Source organism: Lissotriton vulgaris, chromosome 4_1 (assembly GCF_964263255.1).
Source record: "Lissotriton vulgaris chromosome 4_1, aLisVul1.2, whole genome shotgun sequence".
Lineage (NCBI taxonomy): Eukaryota > Metazoa > Chordata > Amphibia > Caudata > Salamandridae > Lissotriton > Lissotriton vulgaris.
The window spans coordinates 1,734,918,137-1,734,931,377 of record NC_141691.1 but is presented as its reverse complement, the minus strand read 5'-3'; positions in this window follow the sequence as shown (position 1 = coordinate 1,734,931,377).

Genomic DNA, 13,241 nt, shown 5'->3' with positions numbered 1-13,241 from the left:
AACATTTCTACGAAATGCACGGGGCAATTTGTCGATAATAGAGTATGTATCTCTGCCGCTGTCCTTGCAACTTGCAGGTCATACATCTCTTTGGACGAGTTTAAAGGCACAGTTGTTTGTAAAAGAATAGACTTCATTCTGCTTAAAGTATCAATTCGAATAGAAGAGATATTCACAGAAGGCCATATTGCTGCCTCCATGTCTGGATTGCTGTTTGGATACAATACTTGCATACAACAAATGACCCTGGAAGTAACGCTCATGAGATAGGCTTTTCCTGGCATCATGCCACAACAGCTTGGTCACTTATTATAACGTAGCTACCGTTGGAAAGTTGTCTGAAAAAGGTCTCTATCTGTGTAGCAGGGGTGCCATGCAGATGACCTGAAAGGTTGTTTGATGAACCTTCGCAGGCTCCATGCAAGTTAATACCTTGACACAGAAGTGTACCGCTTAGTGATTTTTTACAATTGTTACCAATAAGAAATACCTCTTTTATCCCCTCACTGTAACATCTATGTGTATAAGGCAAATTCCAGGTTGACTTGATGTATCCTTTACCCAACCTTTCATACAGGCCTGCTGGTATATACTTTTGGCAGTATTGAAACTGAAAAGTTGTTATCGGGATTGTAATGGTGCCATGTATTATCCATTCAATGACAGGTCTTTCTGACATTGTCAATGGTAATCTTTCTAGTTTTTCAATGCTCAGCACCGTATAGTCTGCTCATTTTTGTGCCAACGAGATTTGTCTATCAGTAAGGTTAAAGATGGAAAATAATGATGTAGCCTGAACGGAGGTTTGTAACGTCCAGCCTAGCTGTACAATAGAACGTAATTGGGACTGGCCATGTTGTAACATTATCATATCCTGTTCTATTATATCAATAGCAGATGATACTATGCTGTCCAGTGAATAAATTCTGGAGGACAGAGTCGTTAACCCATTGTCCACTACAGAAAGTGATTTTTCCAAATTAATACGATCAATTTGTCGTATTTTTTCTGCAGTTTCAATTTGTGATACTTTCCAAACTTCATTGTGAGCTGCGCATATACCGGCGTATATGAAACGTTTTTGACGCTGTTTGCGAGGTCCCATTATGAAATATCGCAAGTCAGCATCTTCTTTAAGTAAAGTTAAGTGTTGCTTAATTTCCGGAATGTGTGGATCTCTGTAGCCATTCGAGGCATAGTTTTCCTACACTATATGCTGTAACTATCCCTGGATGTTGTCTCTGGGAATATCTTGGGTCTGGCCTGTTCTGTTTGAACCCCTGTATTTTGTTCAGGAATCTATCTTGACAGTTATTAGTGTCTGTGGGCCAGATCAACCATTTGTTCCAATCAGGAATTGTTCTGTTTTGTTTTAAAATATAGGACACGTCTAAGCCCTCATCTGTAGTGGTGTTTCTGTCAGCCCTAGGCTTTGGTATAGATGGGTTGTTTAAATATTTTATCTTGGCTAGACCAAGACAGGTTGTTTGTTGAATGGTGTCATTCAGGAACATTATTTGTTTTTGGGATCATGCAGGCTCTAAACAATGATTCTAAACATTGTGCCTGCCAATTTTTTGTACCCCAGATGGTTTTTGTCTCAATGTTATTTTTCCAAAATTCAAAACCAAATGTAGACATTTTTTCATAAAATTTTTCAGAATAAATCAGTTTAGTATTTGTCAACATGTTTTTCATTCCTGTCTTATTTAACATTTTCCCATAAAATGTTTTTGAACTGCCTTTTGACGGAGTTGGACAATGTTCCCATTGATTATAACTGAAAACATTTCTAGGATTAGCAGATTTATGCAGATAATGATGCCCAAAGTGATTGAAGCAATGCATTTCCTCATAATTCGTTGAACCCTGTAAATTATCATGTTCTGTAAATTTTGCTGACATTTCTAAATCTGACATCATATTAGTAATATTTTCAAAGTCCAAATCCTCAGAGAAAGTACTAGGTGATACAAAGTTACTTAAGGAGATCTTAAATTGGTGTGGATATTTCAAGAGCTCAACCGGGCCATAGATTTCATAATCAGTTTTGTCCCATGCTATACCACCAGGTATAGGGATGGCTGTGATGTTCACTGATGATAGTTCTCTTTTTTCGATGGGAGAAGATCTGTGTAGTTTCAGGACCAAGTTGATGTTCTGGCTTGCTGTGTCCATTGTACTATATTTTCCATCAACAAATCTACCCAAGTTTAAAACCAAGATGAGCAACAGAAGGAGGAAAAGTACACCTAACAAAATCCATAATTTAATCCATGGTGAAATCAAATATGTTTCTCTCAGTTGATGAAAGAGCTCTGTAATTTTTTCTTTGAAAGTTTTTGTTGCTGGCTTGTCTCCATGTTCACTTGGATCATCGGAAAAATCATCAAAGTTGAGACGGCGCTGCTGGAGGTGTTCGAAACCATCAAGGAGACGCTGGATTTGGGTGGCAAAGCCATGCTGATAATGCTTGACTTGTCGGCGGCCTTTGACACCGTCCCCCATGAGGGTTTGCTCGTCAGACTTCATGAGATCGGTCTGAGGGGGACGGTGCTTAGCTGGTTTAGATCATTTTTGGCTGGCCGCCGACAAATGGTCTGGGCCTCCTTTAGCTCTGCTGAGATGCCGCCATTGGGAGTCGGAGTCCCGCAGGGCTCTGTGTTGAGCCCGACTCTTTTTAACATCTTTATGACCCCTCTGGCGGCATTGGCTGAGTCTTTCGGGGCCCAGATCGTATCCTATGCCAACGACACCCAGCTGCTCTTTACTTGTCGGAAAGGAGAGGATTTCGATGGAGAGAGTATCCGTGAGTGCCTTGGGGCTGTTTTCGAATGGCTCCAACTGAACAGCCTCAAGTGCAACTCAGACAAATCGGAGGTACTCTTCTTTGGCTGTCAATCCGATCCAGACTGGCAGGTATGGTGGCCCGCGGATATGTCTCCTCCGGTGCGATCGTCTCAGTTGGCTAAGAATTTGGGGATCAAAATTGACAACGGCTTGACTTTAAGATATCAGATCCTTGCCCTCACTGGCACCTGTTTTGGTCTCCTCCGTATGCTTCGGAAGTTTTTTCCTTTGCTATCTGAGGACCATAGGAGGACTACGGTACAGGCCTTAATTGGTTCAAGATTGGACTACTCCAACGTCCTATATCTTGGCCTGCCGGAGTATCTTCTGCAATGGATGCAGGTGGTCCAGAATGCGGCAGCGCGAGACATTTTTGGTCTGCACAGGCGAGTCAGAGTTTCTGGCTTGTTGCAGTCTCTTCATTGACTGCCTATCCGGAAGCGGATAGTTTTCAAAGCCCTAACTCTTGCACACAAGGCCCTCTATGCCTCGGGGGCTAAATACCTTCAAAGGAGGATCGCCTTCTATCGTCCGTCACGATCTCTGAGATCAGAGTCGATGTTTCTTGCCATTGTTCCTCGTGTGAAGAAGGCCCGCATTGGAGGTCGCTCCTTTATGTCCCGGGATCCACAGCTTTGGAACTCTCTGCCCCTGACACTGCGCAGTACCTCGAATTTGCTGGCCTTCAGGAAGGGCCTGAAAACTTGGCTTTTTGCCTCTTAGACTCCCTTTTATTTTGCTGACTCCGTTTTTTTAAATCTCTGTGTTGTGTTTGTCTTTTTCAGGCTGTCAATAAAGCGCCGGGACACTCTTTCGAGTAGCCGAGCACTATAAAAGACACAATTAACATAACATAACATAACATAACATAACATAACATAACATAAAATAGCCAGATGCAGTTCTGTCAATTGGTGGAATTGCTTCTGGATTTCCATTGATCTTTGGATTTTCTTTTGTTACATTTGTATAGTCAGAGGCTACATCGTTGTAGACATGTGTTTCTTGATGAACTGTTGAAATTTGGGTTTCAAGAGGCACAAGTTCCATGGCTTTGTTGCATAGTCCTTTTTTATTCACTGCAGGTTTATCAAATGTGATTAGTCTCTCAGTTTGAACCTCTTGGATTGTAACCAGGTTTGGTCTTCTGCTACTTCTGGGAGTCCACTGGGCTTACTACTTATTATTGGGCACATGATTTTGTTTTCACCAGGTCGATTGATACAACTCGGTTATCCTTTTTACCAGCAAGGGGCGGTAGTATTACTGATCGTGTTCCGCTGACAGCTAAGACAGGTACTGCTTTTCTGTAAGGAGGCCCAAATTCCTTCTTCACCTCAATCTTTTCTATGACCAGATCCCCAATCTTTAGAATCCAGACAGGTCTTGCTGGGAGAGGTGGTTTTTCTTCAGTGGTCGTTGGCTATAGCTTTTCGTTACTTAGACTTTTTTTTGTTTCATTTAAGTCCTGTAAAACAGCCAAACGATCTTTGATATCAAAGGTTTTTTGTTTCACCACTGAAGTCTGACAATCCAGATCCTGGATGATCATTCTAGTACCAAACAAAAGTTCGTACGGACTGATACCTCCTAGAGAATTTCTTGGCATATTATTAAGCCTACGTTGGACACTTATTAGATGTTTGACCAACCTGTCACCCAAACCTAATACCCTCGCTTTTATAGATTGCTTTATGTCACGGTTTTTTCTCTCCACTACTGCATTTCCCTCGGGATGGAATGGACTAGAATACCGCAATGCAATGCCCATGCTGGCCATGGCCTCCTTGTAAGCCCGAGAGCTAAACGCAGGACCCTTGTCAGAATGTAGCAGGCCAATTGCGTATGTGCCGATAAAGACTTACAAATCTTTTATAACAGTTCTGGCGTCAGCCGAGCGCTGGGGCCACATTCAAATGAATCTTGTCTTAAAAATTATGGGATCGCATTCTTCCATCTGGATTTCTGCGCATAGATAGCCTGATGCTGTCTAATAGAGGTGTCTGGGCAGGTGTCTAGTCCGGTTCACAACTGCGATCTCTGTTGCAGTCCTGACAATTCATTGCAAAGTTATATATTTGCACGCTCATCCCCGGCCCCCAGTATTTTGATTGTAATTCTATTACAGATTTCAGGATCTCTTGGTGCCTCAGACCCAATCCCATGTGTGCTTCTTCAATCAAGAATACTCTCCGGTTCGTGTTTGGAATTACTCTATCCCCCACTCCAGGGATTTGAGCAAACGGAACGGAGTTCGCATCGATTATGTATGTATTGCCGAGTGGATAGTTTAGAGGTAACGCTGCATAATTGCCTTCCATTGAGGCTTTTACTGCAAGCAGCGTTTCGCCGTCTATTTGTTGTTTTCGTACGCTTTTTTGTAGCTATGGAAGCTGAGTGATCAGCTGCCGCTGTGGCTCTGTCATCCAATGAATTCCCTGCAACGTGAACGCCATCACGTTGAAGACTCTGCGTATGTATCACGTGAGTCTTTCGTAGTTCTTTCTGCAAAAGAACTACTTGTTCCCATAGTTTTTTATGCTTTATTGTGACACCTGTCTCATCTTTGTAACCGTTTTTTATCCAGGTCTGCATGGAATTATTGTAAGACCAGACGCAGCAATGCGAATCGCACACTATTAGTGTCGGGAATTCGCGATCGGCATTTTCAAGCGCCATCTTTAGAGCTCTTATTTCAGCTCACTGATCTGTACGGTTTCTGAGTGATTCAGTTTTAGTGAACATCAGTCTAAATTTACCTGAGCGCCAGCGACCTTTAACAATCGCGCACGAAGCATTGTAAATTTGTTTTTCCACAACTTAGTGTTGTGCAAATCTGTCTGTGTATATTACACAGGTGTACTGTTCGAGAGGTAGAATTTCGATTGACAGAGGGCATTCATGTTCGTATTCCAGATCTTCTAGTTTTTTCATTTTCGGATCAAATGCGTGTTTCACGTCTTCTGTTGCAAGAGAATTTTCCCATTGTATCAATTTTGGATCTAGAGCTTTAGCATTTAGAATGCCTGGTCTTGTTACTGCCTCAAGGGCTGATACTGCTGTTAATACAGATATGCTCTTCCCTTGGGCTATGGCTCTTTCTTTTTATACAGCAGTTTGAACCGCAGTTAGAATTTTTTCAGTAGAACTGAATTTCATTTCAGCTTGTGTGTACAAGCGTGATTTCTAAGCTATTGGTACAGTTTCTCCCTCATTAGAGGTCTGGTATGTGAATTTGCATCTTCCTGGGATGACTCTGATTACAAGGTTGCGCTCGTTTGCGCGTGTTTGCAGTTTTGTTTTAGTTAACATGTCTGTTTGTAATGATCGTAAAATTTCTGTGTGCTTCTGAGTCCAATTAATTGGTTTACAATCAGGTTTTATTAGTTCGTAGAGAGGTTTAACCCTCTCTGCATAATTTAGAATGTATGTTCTTCCGAAATTCAGGAAACCTAGAATTGATTGTAAGTTTTTCAGCGTTTTTGGAGCTTGGAGTACTGCACACTTCTCTAAGAAGTTGTCTGCTAGGCTTTTGCCTTCACTTGATAATTCATATCCTAAAAATAGGACAGTTAGATGGGCAATTCGTGATTTTTTTAAAGTTAAATTTGTACCCTTCAGAGGCGAACCCAAGTATGATGGTGTTCACTCTTTTCAAGTGAGTCTCCAGGTCATCGTCTGTAAGATAGATGTCATCGACATAAGATAATGCCTCATCATCATATATTTGAAGTAACTCTGTTACCCTGGCTGAAAATAATCCTGGGCTGTTCTTGAATCCCTGTGGGAGACGACAAAATTGTTATGTGTCCCCATGCTGGAGAAAGCGGTCAAATATCTGCTTTCAGTTGCTATATTTTGACAGAAGAAACCATTTGAAATATCTAATGTCGTTTTATATTTCTTGAGCACGATGTTATTCATTAGTGCTGCAATGTGTGAGTTTTGTACTGCAAATGTCCAGCGTAATCAGTGAGCGCCAGGTGGCGCTTAAAATCACCGTCGGAGCCATTGAGTGGGCGATCTCTGTCTGAACTGCTTTGTGCCCTCTTTACAGCCTTCCAAACGTCTGGCCAAAACCGCGCTATTTTAAACCCTGCTACTGCCTGAACCCACCCGCCAGTCTCCAGCAGCCGACCGCTAGCAATACCAACTTCAGCGGGGCTGCCAGGAGGAGACCGGCGAGGGGCTAAAGACTTAAATTCCCAGAAGCCCTTGCTGGGGTCCAGCGTAATCAGTGAGCGTCAGGTGGCGCTTAAAATCACCGTCGGAGCCATTGAGCGGGCGATCTCTGTCTGAACTGCTTTGTGCCCTCTTTACAGCCTTCCAAGCGTCTGGCCAAAACCGCGCTATTTTAAACCCTGCTACTGCCTGGACCCACCCGCCAGTCTCCAGCAGCCGACCGCTAGCAATACCAACTACAGCAGGGCTGCCAGGAGGAGACCGGCGAGGGGCTAAAGACTTCAATTCCCAGAAGCCCTTGCTGGAGTCCAGCGTAATCAGTGAGCGCCAGGTGGCGCTTAAAATCACTGTTGGAGCCGTCTCGCGGGACGCCGGGCGAAGCCCGGCAAAGGGCGGGCCCTCTGTGGCCCTCAGGGGACCGAGGAGGACGGGGCGGGCCACCCCCCTGATATTTCGAGCTGCGTAAATCAACCAAGGTGACTTCTGTATATTTCTCTGCCTAGTCGATATACAAGGGGTACTTTACCAACTCGCTATTCTTAAAAACTCCATGTCAAAGATGTCTAAAACTAGAAAGACCCCTGTGGCCACGAGATCTACGACAAGATCTAAAAGTGTCTCCAATACTCCTCTCCCTACAATAACTGCTATTGATTTAATGCTCCAGAAAACGATCAGTGTAGTGGCGGATGCCATACAAGACACAGAAAGACGTCTCTCACTAACTCCAGACCTGTGTTTTCCGGACCTTTCTTTACACACCACCGATAACATCAACATTGCTGACAATACAATGAATTCTCAAGAGTCCATTTTAATGCTGTCGTTTACGGGGCTTCCTAGTCCTCATACCACAGACAATACACCAATAGACTTGTTTATACCCTCTACAGGCAACAGCAGGGACAACAGTCTTATGCTGCTCAGCGAAAACGGCATTAACACATGTTCTTCGCCTATAGCCCCTTTAGAACTAGGGGCCACACCTGTGGGAGGCCAAATGCCCATAACACAATCCGGTCCTGGAATAAATCAAGTTACAAAAAATACAACTCGGCGTTGGGGAACCAAAAGTAAAAAAACATCTTTAGCCAGAAAAATGTCTCGCCCTAAGGCTAAACAAAATCAATCAGCCAAGGATATCTGGTCTACTTTTAGACTGGCTAACCTTGCCTCTAAAATAGTAACCCCATGTCTATCTACAACTAGCCAAGATCCAGGTTCACTCTTGAGTGAAAATCAGATAGCACAAACAAATATGTCTACACATCAAATAAATCAGACAGATCACATACTGATAAACAATAAATCACTCCTGGGTGAACTAGAAATCCTAGTCAAGACTCTCTTGTTGCCCATCAGTGAGAGAGTTATTAACATTGAGAAGGCATTAGGGAGATTTGAAAGAGCCCAAAATGACGCAGCTTCTACCCTACTCAAAATATTGAAAGCACCTAAATCAACTTCTTCCTTTGTACCAGCAAGCAGCTCCCTTGTACAAACTAGCAATAAAAACGCACGGTCAAAGAAAGCCACACAAAATACTGCCATTAAACAAATTTTGCCAAATCACCAGGAAAAAAAAGTCCCCACCAAACCTGTAACAAACTCAAACGCAGACGTCAATTCATCTCACATAGTGGCTGCAACTTTGAGCAGTGCCCAAACTTTATCTGTCAATGAAAAGGAAGAAAGTGAATGGGCCGCCTAGAGCTACCTGGTCAAATTAATTCCAACTAACATAGAGCCATCGAGTCAAAATAAAAGCCCAAATCTGAATATATCTACAAACTTAGCAGGGGATAAACCGTTAAAACCGGGGGTTGTCAAAAGACCACTACATATAAATCTCCCCCCAGAATCCAGTCCGTATACCATCGTTATGATTGGTGTACCTAAATTAGCTAGTGAGAGGACAGAATTCCAAGTTGAACTAAAAAATAAGGTGAGCCATTGGTTGACCACACATAGACCAATCCCTCAACATATAAATGGCCATATTTCTCACGTGAGAAGGGTAGACTGGGTGGGAACTAGATTCAAATCGACTGAGGGTGATTGTATTGTGGTAAATTTTGGGGATAGCCGTGCAGTTAGTTTTATCAGTAGTTGGAAAAGTAGTGTGACAAACAGTCTGATCCGCACCATGGACCTGAGCTATTTTTACCCCCCTAATACCCATGGCCAAAACATAATACAACCTCAGTCAATCTATGATCAGGGGGGGTGCTTGAGCCTGTGGCTCACTATCAACCTAGGGAAACCCCATGGCCTTATGGCCAGGCTATCCAAACGGACTTTATAAACCACGGGCAGGTACCTCCGTGGATGAGTAGGCTAAATAACCATCCCACAAAACATCAAGAGAGAAGGGAGTTTTTATCTCGCTCACAACAGCAGCACTATCCACCTCCATATCATCCAAATATGCAATATGGGGTCCCCATCTCAAACAGATATGACGCCTTTTATGCTTCAGACTACCTGGATGAGATTGATTGACAGATCGCACTCTTGCCCCCTTCTACCCCTTCTGAGTTCCCCAACAGGGTTGCATTCTCCAATAAAATAGAGAGCACTATTCCAGAGAGTACACAAATCGCTACCCAAGTGTTAGACGAAACACCCAAGACAGCTTTATCAGTAAATCAATTAGAGAGTATGTTGTCACTAAATGGGCTCACCTCATTACATTCTTCCATCCAAGCTCATTGCTTAGTCCCCAGTGACACAAACTCTCTACCTATTACCATTGAAGTGCAAGCAGACACAATGACAGACCGAGGCAACCAAGTTACATCTTTATCCACTAATATGATTCAGGAAGCAGGTCTAGGTCACATAGTACCTTGTACCATAAAACTCTTATCCTGGAATGTAGCCGGTCTGGCCACTAAGGTTAAGGACCCAATATGGGTGGCATACATCAAGAATTATACTGTTTTGTGCTTCCAAGAAACATGGCTGGAAGATGTAAATGTACACATCGAGGGCTTCCAAAGCTTTTTTAAACCGGCAACCCCGTCGACTAGCGGAAGATCAAAAGGGGGTTTAACAATTTACATTAGCCTCGCACTTATTTGCCAGGTCTCAAACAGAGAAACCGATAATAGTCACATCCAAGCTTTGGTGCTTAGGAGAGGTAAAAGGGCACTCGCCCTCATTAACTTTTATAATGCTGTACTTTCAACTAGGGAGTGCAACATCCTCCATTTACATAATTTCTTGAAAGCCAAAGCAGCAAGCATGCCGCGAAACACCCTCATTGCTGGAGACTTTAATGCGCATCCATGTGGCAATCCTGAAACTACACCTATTGGACTCCTAGGATGTAATAACAGGTCTGGCCTTCATTTTGATCACTCGATGCGTGGCACTTATGTCAACAACCTAATTGATGATAGGAACTTAACCGTTGCAATGTCTACGCCAGAGGATTCCCATATCTTTGACGTTCCTACGTATAAAGGCTCCGGCCACGGATCCTACATAGACCATATTTTACTTTCTAGGGATCTTGTTGACTTAGCCACTGCCTTCGAAATCCATACAAGTATTTTCAGTGACCACAATCCTATCTCTATCGTAATTGGAGGAGGTATTTTTGAACATCGGAAGTCACGAAATGACTGCGGCTCTTTAACACCAATAAACGGAAACCGACGTCTAAAATGGTCAAAGGTAAATAGCGACACTTTGTACAGCTCAATTAATATTAGTTGTGGCCAAGATCTCGGTCTTTGTGTCTCTCCTACCACCTCGCCTGAAATGACCTTAAACGCCTTCTCCGCTGTGGTTTATAAAGTTGGTCAACTGCTAATCATACCAGCGAAGGGTCTACATGAACACCAACCAAGATGGTTCAATCAAGCATGTTCAAAGGCCGGACGAAATCTTAAAAAAGCATTAAAGGTTATCCCTAGAGATCCCGTCCTTATAAAGGCTTTGAGAATCAAATACAAGGCAGTTTTGGCAGCACGGAAAAAAGAAGTGAAAGCAGACATTTGGGAATCCTTGTGTGACCCCGCAATCCTGGGTAATAGCTCTAAGTATTGGAACATCATAAACAAGCCTCTGTTTGATGATCCCAGCAACCCCACGCTTGGAACTAACATACCTGAGGAAGAGTGGGTATCACATTACAGTACAATTTTTAAAAGTGACGAGTCACAAGCGGAATTTATTTTTAAAAACTCTGAGGAGGACCTGTTGTGCTTCACAGTGGGGGAGGTAGAAAAGGGGATTCAGGGTTTAACCTGCAACAAAGCTCCTGGACCTGACGGGCTTCCCCCGGATTTATTCAAATCAAATATCCATTTATGGGCCCCAGTCCTTACTGCAGTAATAAATGCTGGAGTATCAATTGGCTGCCCAAAGTCCTGGGGGTCCTCGACCATAGTGCCTGTATTCAAGAAGGGCGACCGAAGTAGTGCAATATGTTACAGACCTATTTCTTTGATTAATTCAGTTGCTAAAGTGGTGGGGGGTGTTATTTTAAACAGGCTGGTAGCATGGGCTAACGAAAACAATATTTTGTCGCCAACACAATACGGGTTCAGACCAGGCCACTCAACGATAACTCAATGCCTGAACCTGTACTTAATAAACGGGAAATACACTATGGCTAGAAAAGGGTCCATTCATATGGCCTTTATGGACTTATCGTCCGCATTCGATTGCGTTGACAGAGGCAGACTATGGGAGGTCCTGCAAAACATGGGAGTGGAGCAAAATCTTATTAATTTTTTGGCCGATCTCCACTCGGACACAAGAGCAAATGTCCGTTACACCCAAGATCTGAAAGTAACCAGGGATTTTAGGATAAATCGGAGTGTCAGGCAGGGGTGTATTTTAGCCCCGTTTCTTTTTAACCTCTACATTAACGAACTGGAAGAGTATTTACTAAAAACCGGTACAGACTATCCATATATAGGAAGGAAGGGCGTGCCCGTCCTGCTATGCGCGGATGACACTGTCCTAATCTCCAGAACTGCGATTGGTCTTCAAACCTTGTTAAATTCTTTCTTCGACTTTATGAACTCCCGAGGCTTGAGCATCAACAATTCGAAATCTTTCATAATGATGACAGGTTTACGTCCCAAAAAATATATATTCCCACTCAGTAAACGGCAAAAAAATACAGACAACTAAGACTTTTTCGTACCTCGGTGTCCTTTTTGACCACAAACTTACGTGGGCACCAGCGATACAAAAGAAAAAGGGTGAGGTAGTGCGGGCTAACGCAGCAATAATAGACTTTGCAAGGAAAATGGGAAATAGCCCGGTGGCCGCTGTTTCGAAGCTATACCAAGCCAAAAGCACTGCAGTCGCGTGCTACGGGAGCGAAATATGGGGCTCCGTACCCTTAGATGACCTTGAGGTTACTGAAAATAACTTTTTAAAGCAAGTATTAAGGCTCCCTAGGGGTACGGCAAATTTCTCCGTCCATGAAGAACTTGGTATGCCCTACCTAAGCGACAGGATATCTGTAAACCCCTTGCTGTGTTGGCTAAATAGCTGGCTAAATACAGACATATCCCTCACCAGAAATATCTTGCAAGAGGCACTAGAGTGGGAAGGGAGGGATAAGATCCCATGGATAAAATACGTTAGAAGATGTCTCCTTGAATTAGGTAGGGTGGAACTCTTTCTAACACCTGAGAAAATAACTAAAACTGATGTAACCTATGTGAAGAACACCTTTATGTCATCCAGGTACCTGGCGAGGGAGGAGAGAGAGTTTAAGAAAAACAGTGTGAGATTGCACGCTCTCACCAAAACCTGTCTATTCATGGAACCTTATTTAGCTTGGCCCTTGTCGGGATATGAACGCTTTTTGTTGACAAGGTTTCGATTTGACATGATCCATTTATTGTTAGCTGTACCAAGTGGGGCTCATAGAGGACAAGTGTTGCCAGCTTGCTGCTGCGACAATAAGTCTCCGCAAGATCTGGCACACTTTTTATTTTTTTGCTCGTATTATATAGTTCCTCGAAATCTGTTTTTAAAGCCTTTACTTAAACAGCTGCATTTTGCACAAATCAGACCAGCACTTTATTACCTACAAATGCTAAACAGTGATTGCACCATGTTTGTATGTAGTTTTTTAAAATTAGCACTTAAATTTAGAAAAAGCAAGGAAGGCTAATTAATTTTGCTACTGATAGGAATATCCTTTTTAACTTAAATTGTTTTTATCTTTTTAAACT